Source organism: Uranotaenia lowii, chromosome 2, assembly GCF_029784155.1.
Source record: "Uranotaenia lowii strain MFRU-FL chromosome 2, ASM2978415v1, whole genome shotgun sequence".
Lineage (NCBI taxonomy): Eukaryota > Metazoa > Arthropoda > Insecta > Diptera > Culicidae > Uranotaenia > Uranotaenia lowii.
Genome location: NC_073692.1, coordinates 179637279 through 179651094, shown reverse-complemented (window position 1 = coordinate 179651094; position 13816 = coordinate 179637279).

Sequence of the window (13816 nt, the reverse complement as noted above, 5' to 3'; positions counted from 1 at the left end):
TGTTAAATTTACATATCGATGGAAAGCCAATAACTTGACTCATAAAACCCACTCGAAAAATTAAACGAACTCGGTCGAACTCTTAAAGTTATAATTTACTGAAAAAGGCATTATTTTGCATATTTTGTAGTATATCTCCTTTCTTAGTTCAAATATGAATTTTACATGTTCCACAAAATTGTGTGTTTCATCAATTTGAACAACTGTCTCAAATATACCAAGTTTTAAATCGTATTCTAAAATGGATATTTAATAAAAACCCAAAATTACTTGTATTTTTTTTAAATGCTCATCACTTTAAAGATTTTCATGCGATATTGAGGGTGTCTTTAACAAAGTTTCTTATAATAATAATAATATCTTCAACTTTCCTGAAAACTCAAGTTTCTTAACTAATTATTTTAAGAAATATTTTTTTAGTTTTCTTTCCAGGTGAAAAAATCACTTTTTTTTCAAGAATTTTATAGATCATTAAAAAATATTAAAATGTCTACCGTTCACCGTTTATCTGCAAATAAATTGATCGCTTATGAGGTCCGTTTACTCCTGTGTGTGACGTCACGCTGGAATGGGTCTAATAATTTAAAGAAAAGAGCGAAATTTTGTTATCGAAATGTTTTGAGATACTAGATGAAGTTTTTTTTAAGTATGTTCTATGGTATACGATATTTTTATCAAGCATTTTTTGAAAACATAAAAACAAAATTTGCAAATAATTACGACATACTAAAGAGGTAACGAAACTAAAGGGTGTAAAATTGAGTAGCGTATTATCCGATTATGTGTTAATTAAAAAAATCAAAGTTTCTTTCTTTTCGGAGTGCAATATGTATAAAAGATGAAAAAAAAATACTCAGTTAAGATTCCTGTCGACCAAGTCGAAACTGGCGAACTTTTCGTTTGACACCTGTCATCAGATTTTATACAGTTTGCTTTGAAATGCTTCTCCCCGGATAAAAAAATCGGACCAAAATTGGTCGGGGTTTGGTCCGTTCAATCCGTGAATCGGTCCGAAAACAGACTAGGAAACCTAATAAACTCACACAAGTTTCCTGACAACGTGACGCGATGCCAAAAACAAACTGTCAAAACAATTGGTCCGGATTTTCAGACAAAATTTGGTCTGGATTTCCAAACCAAATTTGGTCCGATTCCAGACTAAAATTGGGTGGATCCCAAACCGTTTCTAAACGGATTCCGGGCCAAAATAGATTCGTTTTCTGAATCCAAATTTATTTTTGCTGAAAAATCTTGAATGATAAATGAAAAAAATCGTCTCGACCAGGAATCGAACTAGAGTTATTTGATTACCTCTGCGACACCTAACCGATAGGTCAAATCGTCAGATGAAAGCTGTAGCTTTCAAATTCAGTTGACTTCATCGAGTTGAATTCGCTGTTTGATTTTAAAGTTTTAAATGCGTTTTAAACGTTTTTATCTACTGAATCAAAGCAATCGAAAGATTCCCTTTAATCCAACCACGGGAGAATTGTCGAAGAATTGCAATCGGATTCAATATCTAAACTCATCGCGACGCATTAGTGAAGCGAAAGCAAAACAAAGTTCGGATCAACTAGTAATTATATAGAAATAAGAAGTACGTGCACTGTTACTTAACCTTCCTAAAGGGTGATACGGTCAAACTTTGGTCAATATCAACTTGACGTATTTCTTTCAATTTTGCATTTAACAAACTTGAACACCCCTCATTTTAAAGGTTTGTGTGTGTTGCTCCTATTTTGATTTTGGAATTCACTCTTCAGTTGTCAAAATGCCGTTCAAGGAAGAAGAGCAGCGTATCAAAATTTTGCTCGCGCATCGCGAGAATTTGAGCTACTCGCACGCAAAGCTGGCAAAATCGCTAAAAGTTGCCAAATCAACCGTTACAAATGTAATTAAAGTGTTTGAGGAACGTTTGTCGACAGCCAGGACGTCTGGATCGGGGGAAATCGAAAACCGTAAGCCGCTGAGACGACAAAGAGAGTTGCCGGTAGTTTCAAGCGAAACCCAAACTCCAAATCGCGATGATAAACAAAATACGACGGCCTAAGCGCGATCCCGGAGGCTGTACACGACGATGCTGACGAAGTTTGGCTGCGTGGTAATGGACGACGAAACCTACGTCAAAGCCGCCTACAAGCAGCTTCCGGGACAGGAGTTTTATACGGCAAAAGGAAGGGGAAAGGTAGCAGATATTTTCAAGCACATGAAACTGTCAAAGTTCGCGAAGAAATATCTGGTTTGGCAAGCCATCTGTACCTGTGGCTTGAAAAGCAGCATTTCCATAGCTCCCGGGACTGTCAACCAAGAAATTTACGTGATAGAGTGTTGAATAAACGTCTGCTGCCTTTCCTGAAGAAACACGGTTGTTCCGTACTGTTTTGGCGGGATTTGGCCTCTTGCCATTACGGTAAAAAGGCCATGGAGTGGTACGCCGCCAACAACGTGCAGATGGTTCCCAAGGACAAGAACCCTCCCAACACGCCAGAGCTCCGCCCAATTGAGAAATACTGGGCTATTGTCAAGCGGAACCTAAAGAAGACCAAAAGAACTGCTAAGGTCGAGCAGCAGTTCAAGGCAAACTGGCTTTCTGCGGCGAAGAAGGTGGACAAGGTGGCTGTACAAAATCCGATGGCAGGGGTTAAGCGTAAGGCCCGGCAATTAGGATTTTGAAAAGCGGAAGCCTAACTGAAATTTTTTTCTGAATTTTATACTTATTAAACTTGAAAAAGAAATTTAATTTGATTTTTTTAATAAACGATTTCACCAATTTACACGTTTTCCCTTGACCAAATTTTGACCGTATCACCCTTTATGCGTTTAGGGTCTATAAGATCTAAAATGTTTCATTATTTGTAGAGTGGAACAGACGAGATTTCGACGTTTTAATATAATTCGGTATATTAAAATATCTTAAAACATTTTGTAAGTTAGCGGGAATACATAGCAATAATAAATTTTAACATACGTTTACAAATTTTCCTTGTTTTCAATTCTGTTTCAATTTCTACTAGATACTTCTTCTAATTTTCCATTTTTATCGTTATCCTGAACAGCGAATATTGAACTTTGGGAGCTATGAGTTTACCCAGCTGATATTTTCGCGAAACCTGTGACACACATTTTAATAATTCTTTTGTTTGGTTTTATATTTTTTGTTGTTTCAGAAATTACCTTATAGGGGTCAACCAACTTGCACGTGGGTTCCCTATAAGATGTCTACTGGCAGGATTTATGGAACGGCCGTTGTTTTGTTCAACTTGAGCCTCCTGTAGTGATAACTTTGTTAGCTTGTTGTTGAAAACGAATCTAATAAATTAGCTTATTTGGTGCTCAGGCACTGATACACGATTTATAAACTCGACTGTTAACAAGATGCTAACTCGCCCTTGCGACTTCCGATAGTTTCTTGACTTTGATTCTTCATGAAATAACTCTTACTCTAACTGCTCTTATTTGTTCTTACTATCCTTGTCTACAATAATCCATAATTGCGCTCAAATAAATATGTTGACACCCCGGTGTTAAAAAGTATTTACTCTGGGTGTTGTTTGGAGACGCTACGTCCGAGAGGTCATCACATGTTCCTTCTCGATGCGATATCTCAGGTTCGGCTGAAGCTAGATTGATTTTTTTTTTCTTTTCCTAAAATCTAATGCTTTACAATCTCTAATTCTCAGTAACAATTGGTCGTTTATGGTCATATAAACCCGGAATACTGAACCGATTTTCATAAACTATTTCTCCCATATGTTGTATTTGAAAACACGAAGGCATCAACAATTCCAACACAACATATCCTTCCGAACGTCATGCGGGTAGAGTCCATTGCGAACGACATTACAATTATTATAACAGTTTTTCTTTTCCTTTATCATATGAGTTTAAAGTAAATTGCTGTGGTCTCTAATCTAATATTTTCCAGTATGTCAGCTGCAGTGTTGTACCTCTCAGTTTTTTTATTCATTTTAGTAGAGATCCGAATCAAAAAGTTGAGCTGATTCGTCAGTCAACGTTGTCGATTCGAACCAACTGGGCGCCAAAATCAAGAAGTTGGAGCAGCGTTCAGTTTTTTTTTTCGTTATTTTTGGTTTAATGTTTCCTCATCACTCAAAACGGGGAGCCTTTGGCTGTTACCCTAGTACTGTATCACGGCCTGAACCTGACCCTCGTTTTTAGTCTCAAGTATATTTCCGAACGACCGAAACTGGTTTTTGTTTCTTTTGGCGCTGTCACACCCCCCGAAAAATAATTCGTCAGCCGACGAGAGCAAAAAAAAGAACGACACGGTCGGGTATATGACGTAGGCCCACTTAAGATGATTACAGATTCTCGTGAACAGCAGAAAAAAAGTCTTCACGGAGTTCAATTTTTTATGTTGCTATAGCCGGATTCGGTTTCATCACGTTCTTAGTGCAATGCACTGTTCAGAAAAGGGGGGATCCATAAAAAGTGTAAAATTTTATTAGTGTAATTTTTTTAAGAGTTTTAAAATGATCTCTTTATTTTGTAAAATTTTCATTATCCAGATGGAATCAAAGTTTTTAAATAGAAAATTGAGCTATTTAACACTGCCCCATCCGCCGAAACTGCCGGGTTCCATGAACTTTTTCAGGGTGAACAAACTGTTAGCCGACCGGGCAATGACAAGTCCACAACCTTATTCATGTACATTCAGTAGGACTGCATGAGTGGGCAGCAGGTGAAACTGACTTCTTGGCCCAGTCAATGAGCGGCCGAAGTCAATGAACTTACACCTACCCTCAGCTGTTTACCATCACAATCTGTGGGGTGTTCTATGATGGTGCTGCACTGCTAAGTGGGGGGCTCGGTGGATCGCTAATTTCGGCACGTTAGGGCTATGCTTCACGCACGACCGCATTTCGAGGCATAACCAATTTTTAAATGTTTGTTGAAAAAATGATTGACGGTTCATAACATTGCACCACATAAATTGCGCTTCTCCTTTACATCCTAAATAAATCATTTTTACCGATGATTTAGGAGAAAACTTTCCTATTCTAAACTGAAATCCGAACCAATAGAAATATAATATTTAAGATACAACTTCAGGTACCGTAAACTGGGGGACTTTGATCACTTTTTTAATTCAGTTTGTAATATTTTGGAAGGGGTTGCTTTTTCGAAATACCTAAAAGTTTTAAAACACTTACTGAGGTGAGGAGTATGAAACATAATCATTGATTGCAGTAAATTCAAACGATATTTGTGATCAAAAATTATTGTTTTGGTGCCATTAAGCACAGAGGGCTTAAACGCTAATAATAGTCATTTTTGTTAGGACTAAACTGATATTTTCAACATTTTATTTTTCAAAAACATTTATAATTAAAGATGGACAATGCTGTTGCATACATCTAGGGGTAAAAATTATTTGGCCCCAACAACAAATGAAATTTTGCCTTCATGCAATTTCCTAGGTCCTCGCATTGTGCCTATGTCCTTTTTTTCTTCAAATTTAACCATTTGATAGGGTTTAAGCTATTTTTTATACGGGATTTTTCATGAAAAATCACCGTTTTTTTTTTCAATATACAAAAATTATCACCAAATGACCATAAAAATTACACTTACACTAAACCTAAACAAAGAAAAAAGTTGTACAGTTGTACAAGATATTTCAAAAATCTTATTATTATTATTATCAATAACCTTCTAATATAAACCAAATTTAGCTAATTTGTAACTCAATTTATAGGATTTTAAATGTAGTAAACATTTTTCAGATATTTTAACTTTTTACTTAGTTAATGATGATTATCTGCAGAAATTTCATGTTGATCAAAGATACCCCGGTGATCAAAGTTCCTCTAGTTTACGGTACCCATAAAATAAAAAACAACATGTTAAAAATATTGTAATTTATAATGCCCTTACATGAGGTCCAAATGATTTTTTTTATTTTTGAATTATCCATGGAAAACGTTTGCTTCCATCCTTAACTTGATGAAAAATGAATTTTGGTAGGTACAAATGAGTTTTTTTTCCCAAAGTTCGAACAAAATGCCACTCAAAGTGCGTTGGCCTCTACAAAGATTCCGCTAACCAAAACTTTAATGGGCTTTTTCAGTATGACTTTTTTCACAATGGATCCATATGCATAGATGGGCAGTATAGTTAGACCAATTATGATAATTCGGAACTCAGATGTTAATTTCAGTGTTTGAATTTAAGATCATATGGTGTGTTGTTCCAGATCAGTAAAATTAACATTTCGACTTTTCGACCTTCTTATTTCAGATTTGGAATTTTAATTTTTTTTTTAATTTTTCTGTAATAATTTTGCAAATCCATACATTTGAAAATCAGAAAACAGACAAGCAGAAAATGTGGTGCTCAATTACACAGAAATTACACGGAACAACTAAATTCACATTTTTCCAGGGTGCAAAGAATTGAGGTACTAATTTCGAATGATTTCAAATCTGCAAACAGTTCTTTCTTCTAGCAGCTCTTGTTTTTCAGCTATTTTCAAAAAAAAAATTTCAAAGCTGTACATTTTTTTGGAAAAAATAGAACAATAAAAAAATATGCTAAAAATAAAGGTTTTAACTCGATGACCAACTTTCTCAAAGACCACGAGTAGACTTCAGAGAAAAATATTACAGATGTTTAATTTAGTTTATTTTTCACAATTCTGCAAATATGAGAATTTTGACGAAATTTCAGAAAATGTTTAAGACAAATTGAATCTTGGATATTTTCAAAGCATACATCAAACCGTTTTGCAGTCCCCAACAAAAGTTTTAATTTGGTTAAAGTATTAAATGTTAACTTTCTTAAATGATGTCAAAAACTGTCATATTTTTATTTTATTAAACTTTTCAAAAATTGTAGATTTTATTTTTTCAACGCGTTCGGAAACTAGAATATCTTGATGAAATTTGAATGCTTTATAAAATAGAAGATATAGAAAAAATCACAATTAGTTTATGTTTTTAATTTAGGTTTGTTAGTGCATCAGTTAGGAATGGTTGTTTATATTCAAAACCGACCAATTTTAATGTTTTCAGTGACCATATTGTAGGGACGAGATGAAGGATATGAAGAAAAGAAATCAAATTTAATTAAAAATAAATTAAAATAATAGTTGTATTCGGCAACACTGAAGATTATAAAAATAATATAAATTTCATTGGCAACGTTTGCTATTTTGGCAACACTAGGCAAACAAACAAAACAAAGTCAGTCATTGATCTATTTTTGTGAGCGACAGACGTGTATAAGTGAATCTCTGAATTGAGATTCGTAAAATCACGACACATAACACTGAGTCCATTTGGGGTCATTTATTTAATTTCTCAATCCGTGGGGTCTCAAAAGCTTTGTTTTGGTTCAAAACTCATGCATGATTTTCTGCAGAATTTTTAAATAACGATTATATGAGTAAATTTAAACTTTTAGGTTTGTATGGAAAAATTTAATATTTTGTACTGAAAAATCAACCAAATTTTTGTTTCCTCTGTGGAACCGAGCCTGCTAATAGTTTTTGTGCCATTTTATAAATTTTCTAATGGATTTTTTTTCCGCGGAACAACTTTGTCCAAAACAGTAACTTCGTATTTTATAAGACAAAAAAGTTCTTAGCTATGTTCTTAGCAGGGGTATGTCTTTTGGCATTGAAAACCAATAAATTCAATTGACACTACTGCTTGTGCCTCATGAAGTATTGTATGAAATGTAGTCGTGCATTTCCTAGGCACCCAGTTGTGGTGTCAATTGAATTTAATGTTCATCAATGCCAAAAGACATACCCCTGTTAAACAGCTAATAACTTGTTTGTCTAAAAAAGACTCGAAGTTACAGTCTTCGACATAGATGTTCAGTGGAAAAATTCCATTAGAGATGTTATTGATTGTCACAAAAACTATAAGCAGACTCGGTTCCACGGAATTTTCAAAATAAATGTTGATTTTTCATTACAAAATATTCAATTTTCCCAAACAAACCTAAAAGTTCAAATTTAGTCATGTGAACATACCAAAAAATCTGCAAAAAAATTTTGGATGAATTTTGAACTAATACGAAGCTTTTTAGACCCCAGAGTGTGAGAATTTCTAATATGATCACAAATCGACTCAGTCTACTGATCAGTCATCAAAAGTAGAGGTGATTGTCAAATTTTGATAAATGTTTAATTTTTGTTTCAGGACTTCAGGACTCCAAAATCTTACAAAATCATTTAAAAGACACCAAAAATGCAATCTCTAGTGTATTTTTCGAGTGACAGGATAATATTTTTACATTTTTTAAAATATGCATTTGATTTCTGCACAATAAAAGCCTAAACGAATAGTTTCAAGCTTTCTTACCATTCTAGGCGACCAGCCACCATTAAGGAGGGGGTAGGGTCTAACACTTTCAAAAAATCTATTTTTTTTCTTATTGTAAAACATTTCAAGAATGTTGTGTCCAATTTTCAAGTCAATTGAAGCAAAACTGTAGAAATTATAGGCCTTTATCTCCTCCTATCTAATACTGCAAGAAAGCAAGAGCAGAAACTTCAAACGCGTTTTTCTCGAAAGCACATTTTTAAAGTCCGTGGACATCGTCATTTGAAAACTACTTATCCGGTTCTTTTCAAATTTGGAACATATTTTCTACATATAAAATACCAGACCCCAACGTTATTCTTTTTTGTTTTTTTTTACTTTGGGGAGATTTTACAGGTGAAAAATAGTGGATTTTTTCGTGAAAAATCGTAGTTTTTACTTCAAACAGCCACAAAAATTTCATAAAAAAAATTTTAAGTTAAATAAAAACGTTGGGGTTCAGAAAAACATCTATTAAAATATTTTGCTCCGATTTCTTGACTTCAGATGATTCTGTGCTGAGATACAGTGTCCACCGCAAATCCTGTTTTTTTAAAAGGCATCCTCGAGAGTACTCCGTCACCGGCTCATTTTTCAATATTTTTCTACGAAAAAATTACTAAATGTTCTTTTAACAATGCTTTGTATAATGCAAAAAATTTGAATACATTTGTTTGAACGATAGCTCTAGAAAAAAATCGTGAAAATGGTGATTTTTTATTCCCGTTAGACCCTACCCCCCCACCCCTTAAGTTTTAATACAACTAACCTAGACGAAATTCGGAGCCCATAGTTAATTTTGACAAAAATATTCATAAATAATTGAAAAATATTCAATTTTACCGTATAAAGCTCAAACCCCGTTTTGGTAATTATAGAGTAAATAACAAAAGTTGAAAATAAATTCAATTTCATATTTTTTGCAACTTTCCGCCCATTATCTTTAACAAAAAAGCTTTTTAGTAATTTTTTCCAACATTTTTTTATTTTGAACCACTGCGGCGAGCCAGTTGATTCGATGATATTGCTTCTAGGCACTGATACTTCAGAGCCTCGCATCAATTCGTTTCGCGACGCTATTTGTCGGGCAATATTCAATTCGTCAGCAGCGGTTTCAGCTACCCGATTTTCCCTTCTTCATCTTCAAATAGAACGCTTCTGGGTGATTTGAAGTGAAACATTGTGATCTCAGCCGGTTTTAGTTTGTTCACCTGCACGTCCCGCGTTCTGGAGAACAGCTTCAAAAATATGTCCAGAATTCAATGCAATATTCTTCCAGCAATAGGGCAATCACCGAGCACGATCCCTAGGAAAGGAAGATGAAAGAACTCTCCTTGCTTAAACTGATGACGGTATTCTCGAAGTAGATTTTAACTTCTAGACTCTTGAAAATATCCTGTGAGTTGAAGTCTACAGGAGTCTTCACATACGTAAACATACAAGGCCATCGTTATATGATTTTCACTTCATTTCAGCTAGAATCGAATGACAGTAGAATAGATCTAAAAAAACTGAGTGATTTGTTGATAAACAAACGCAACGTCGCCTTGGTAGCCAATTTGAAAAACCAACATGACTGATTCGGAAAATCGGTAGATCAGTACACGTACTATATACCCCCCTTGGTCTAGTAGTCAATAGGTGGTATGAAAAAAACCTAGCATTTGTTTTTGCTAAACCAAATCGAGCAATCGAGTACAGTAATACCTCGATATTACTGCCGCTCATAGCAAGTCCGTCCCATTTGCGTTTTTGTTGAATTGAGAAAAACAGCAATGAAAAATCGTAAAATGTTCCGTTGAGAATTCGCCACTTGTATGCCTTTTTAATCAAAGTAATCACCAGAATCTGTCACTGCAACGGCAAACTAAAGCTTTTCGCTTTATAAAGTTTGTTTTTTCGTTTTAATTATGTAAAAAATCATTTGCTGGGCCCTTATGGCAGTGGGACCGACATGCGATGATTTAAGCCATATGGGACCGACTTGCGATGATTTGTGCAATGGGACAAAATGACTTGGGGTTTTTTTCAATGTTCATCAGAACAAAGTGCTGAAAACAAAATTTTTTATTGAAACTACTGATAAAATTAAAGTGATTCCAGCGATAAACTGAAAAATGACAAAAACGCAAATGGGACGGACTTGCTATGAGCGGCAGTATAAAGCAACTTTTTTTTAAAGCAACCTCGATATAACGTAACCCAATATAAAGCAACTTTTGCCTCTATATTACGTAACTTTTAAAAATGTTTCTAGTTTGAATAAATATGTTTAATTTCAATGCTTTTTTGTTATAAAAATATAATAATGTTGTTTATGAACCATGCGGTAAATTCTCAGATGCATAAAGAGCGAGCGTTGAAAACATTAAAGAGCTGCCAGTATACTCCAAGAACGCCTGGATGACCAGAACTTTATTTAAAGAATGGTTTTTTGAGCAGTTTTTACCAAAAATCACCAAGTTTCTTGAAGAATCTGGTTTATCTATTAAAGCTGCTCTTGTTTTAGACAACTGTTCTGCGCATTTTAATGCAGATGAGCTGAAAACCGAAGATGGGTCGATCTTCACCATATTTTTACCACCAAATACCACTGCGGCAATACTGCCAATGGACCAGAACATAATTCAAATGATTAAGTCACATAAAAAAACATTATCTATTGGGTTGCGCAATCATGGGATTCAGTTCCCGCAGAAGCTATCCGGAAGTCTTAGAACTTGTTGTATAACCCTTCTGAAAGTGAGAACGAGTAACCACTGTTTGTTCTCAGAGAAAGGTGGAACGGAATTGCAGCGAAACTTGCTCAGACGGGAGAGATCGACGAAGAAGATGCTGAATACGCGACGTTAAATGATGACGAAAACGTTTCTATATCCTGCATTCCAATAATCCAGACGAGGATAACAATGTGGAGAGTTCGCAGTCAACAATAGACGATCCACCGCAGTCTGTAAGTTTCTAAAAATCTTTTTTTCTATCATTGATGTTATTATTTATAAAAATGATAATTTACATCTCTAGACACAATCGAGTTTACAAGAAGATGACGATTATTCACGAGAGTCAGAGCAGTCTGCTTTAAATGGGTTTGATGTGGCTATTAAATATGCAGAGGATAACGGTTGGCCGCTTAATATGCAATTTTCATTGCGGCAGATGCGGTCAAAAGTTATGGACAAAATAGTAGAAGAACAGATTAAACTTAATTTTAAAATTTTGAAAAATAAGTATGTTTGTTGGAATCTTCACTTTAATTGTTTCTGAAAATGTTTGTTGAAATTAAATAAACAAAATTGTTGAGTTTGTGACAAAAATGTTATTTTTTTTTACGTTCCTTAAATCCGTACAAACGAAATTTAGAACCAACTTTTTCACATTTACGATCACTATCGATGCTCCAAAGGACCATTTAAAGTAGTGTTTCGATATAACGTAACTTCGATATAAAGTAACGAAAAAAAAAATCGTTGCTTTATATCGAGGTATTACTGAACTCACTTGAAGGAATTACTGCGGTTGCTATGAATAAAGTTTGTTTTGACAGCTGTTTTCTCTGAAAGAATATTTTACTTTTAGAACAAGTTAGTTTGGTATGAATAAAGCCCAAATCTAAAGCAATTGCTCGACAAATCTCCTAGCAGTTGCTTTATTTTCTAAGCATGCTCGGTAGCAGACTTTTCTAATAAAAAATTTTTTTATAACGTCATAAATTTATCAAATCGGCAATATTGCTCTTCAAAACAATCCAAATAGGCATTTTCAACACTGATAAACAAAAAAAAAGTGAAACCCTAATTTTTTTTCCATATTCTTGGCGTCGTATGGAATGATTCGTCTTACAAGAAATTGAACAAATCGAATAGCTAACATTCCAGATTACCGGGAATAGTGGAAGCATTCCCAACTGGCCCGAACTTGGAATAACATTTTAATATTTTTTAACGATTTTTTTAAGTTTTAACAAAACAAACATTTTTTATTGATTTTAAAGTAACTAATTTTAATTGGTAAAACATTTTGCTTTTCGGGTGAACTAACTGTTTCTTGCTCGCTAGACCAATTGGAATTGTCCTTTCATATATCATTTTCGAATATGTATTCATTTTTCTTTAAACATCATCATACGAGCACGCATTAACCAAAAAAAAATCCGGTCGTTCTTACACCCACCACCCGCCCCGTCGACTTCATGGCTATTTTAGCCGTACTTTTCAATCTTCTGATCGTCTTCTAAAATAATTTTTCACAATCGCCTTGGAAATTCTTCATTGTCGACTTGAAAAATCATGAACTGTTGGATTTTTCTGAATTATTTTTTGCCCAAATGGTCAAGAAGTATGGAGAGCCACCCTAGAATGCTCACGAAGTTCAAACCAAGCATCAAAGTGGAACCCTTGATCTCAACTATGGTAAAAAGTCTATGGTTATTGGGGATAACTGAATGCAGACTCCTTAACAATCCGTTTCCGGCAGCTAAAAAGTGTTTCCAGACTAGTAGACACCAAGTAAATAACTATAGTTATTATGCTCACTATTATAATAGTGGGCAGTTCCATAGATCGCAATCTGTGCAGTCGGTTTTTTTCGCAATGTGACAGATGTGTTTTGATGGACAGAGATATTCATGTTAAAACCTAACTTAGGAGGTCAAATTTTACGAGATGCCTACTCATGAAAAGGTTTCAACCAGATTCCAATTGGTTTTTCCAGGTGAATTTGTGTAAAATATCATAATTTTGCAAAGGTTTTGCTTCTGTGGTAAAAATTATAGCTCGATTCATGACTGAAAAATGTGTGCAAAGATAAAAAATAGATATTATGAAAAAGTTAAAGTATTTCTTGTAATCAACGACAGTTTATTTTTTTTATATATTTTTATAATAAATATCATATTAACACCTTCATTTCCTCCATAGAAAGTTTTTCGTTCAAATGAATAGTTTTTAAAATACACACGTTTGTAACTGCCCGGATTCTAAATGATCATAGCCTTATCAGATGTTTCTGAAAAATTCGAGTTTTGATTTTTATGGTCTCCAGAAAACGATTGAAAGCCAAAAAGTCCTTAAAAATGGGTTTTTGCATCAAGAATTTCGTCGTATTGAAAAACTATTTATTGATAAAAATTCTCATAGATTAAGAACTCATATTGAAACAATAAAAGTGCTTGGTTTTACAGACCACAGATGGTTATTTGCAAAATTCAATAAAAAAAATGTTTTTCAATGATTTTATAACTAGGTATGTTGTTTAAAAGGATCAAGGAAATTAGATGAAAAAAAATGCCGTTCTGTTCAATTACATTCAATTCCAACCGATAGTGATGAATTAGTAATGAAGAGACTGATTTGGTGATTAATTGTCGTTAGAAATCATAGAATATCAACATTTCGAGGACCAAATCTGAGGAATATTGACTTTTAATTTACGCTTTTTGTTACCCTGAGCATATCTGCTCCGAAATGAAAAATTTCTTTCCA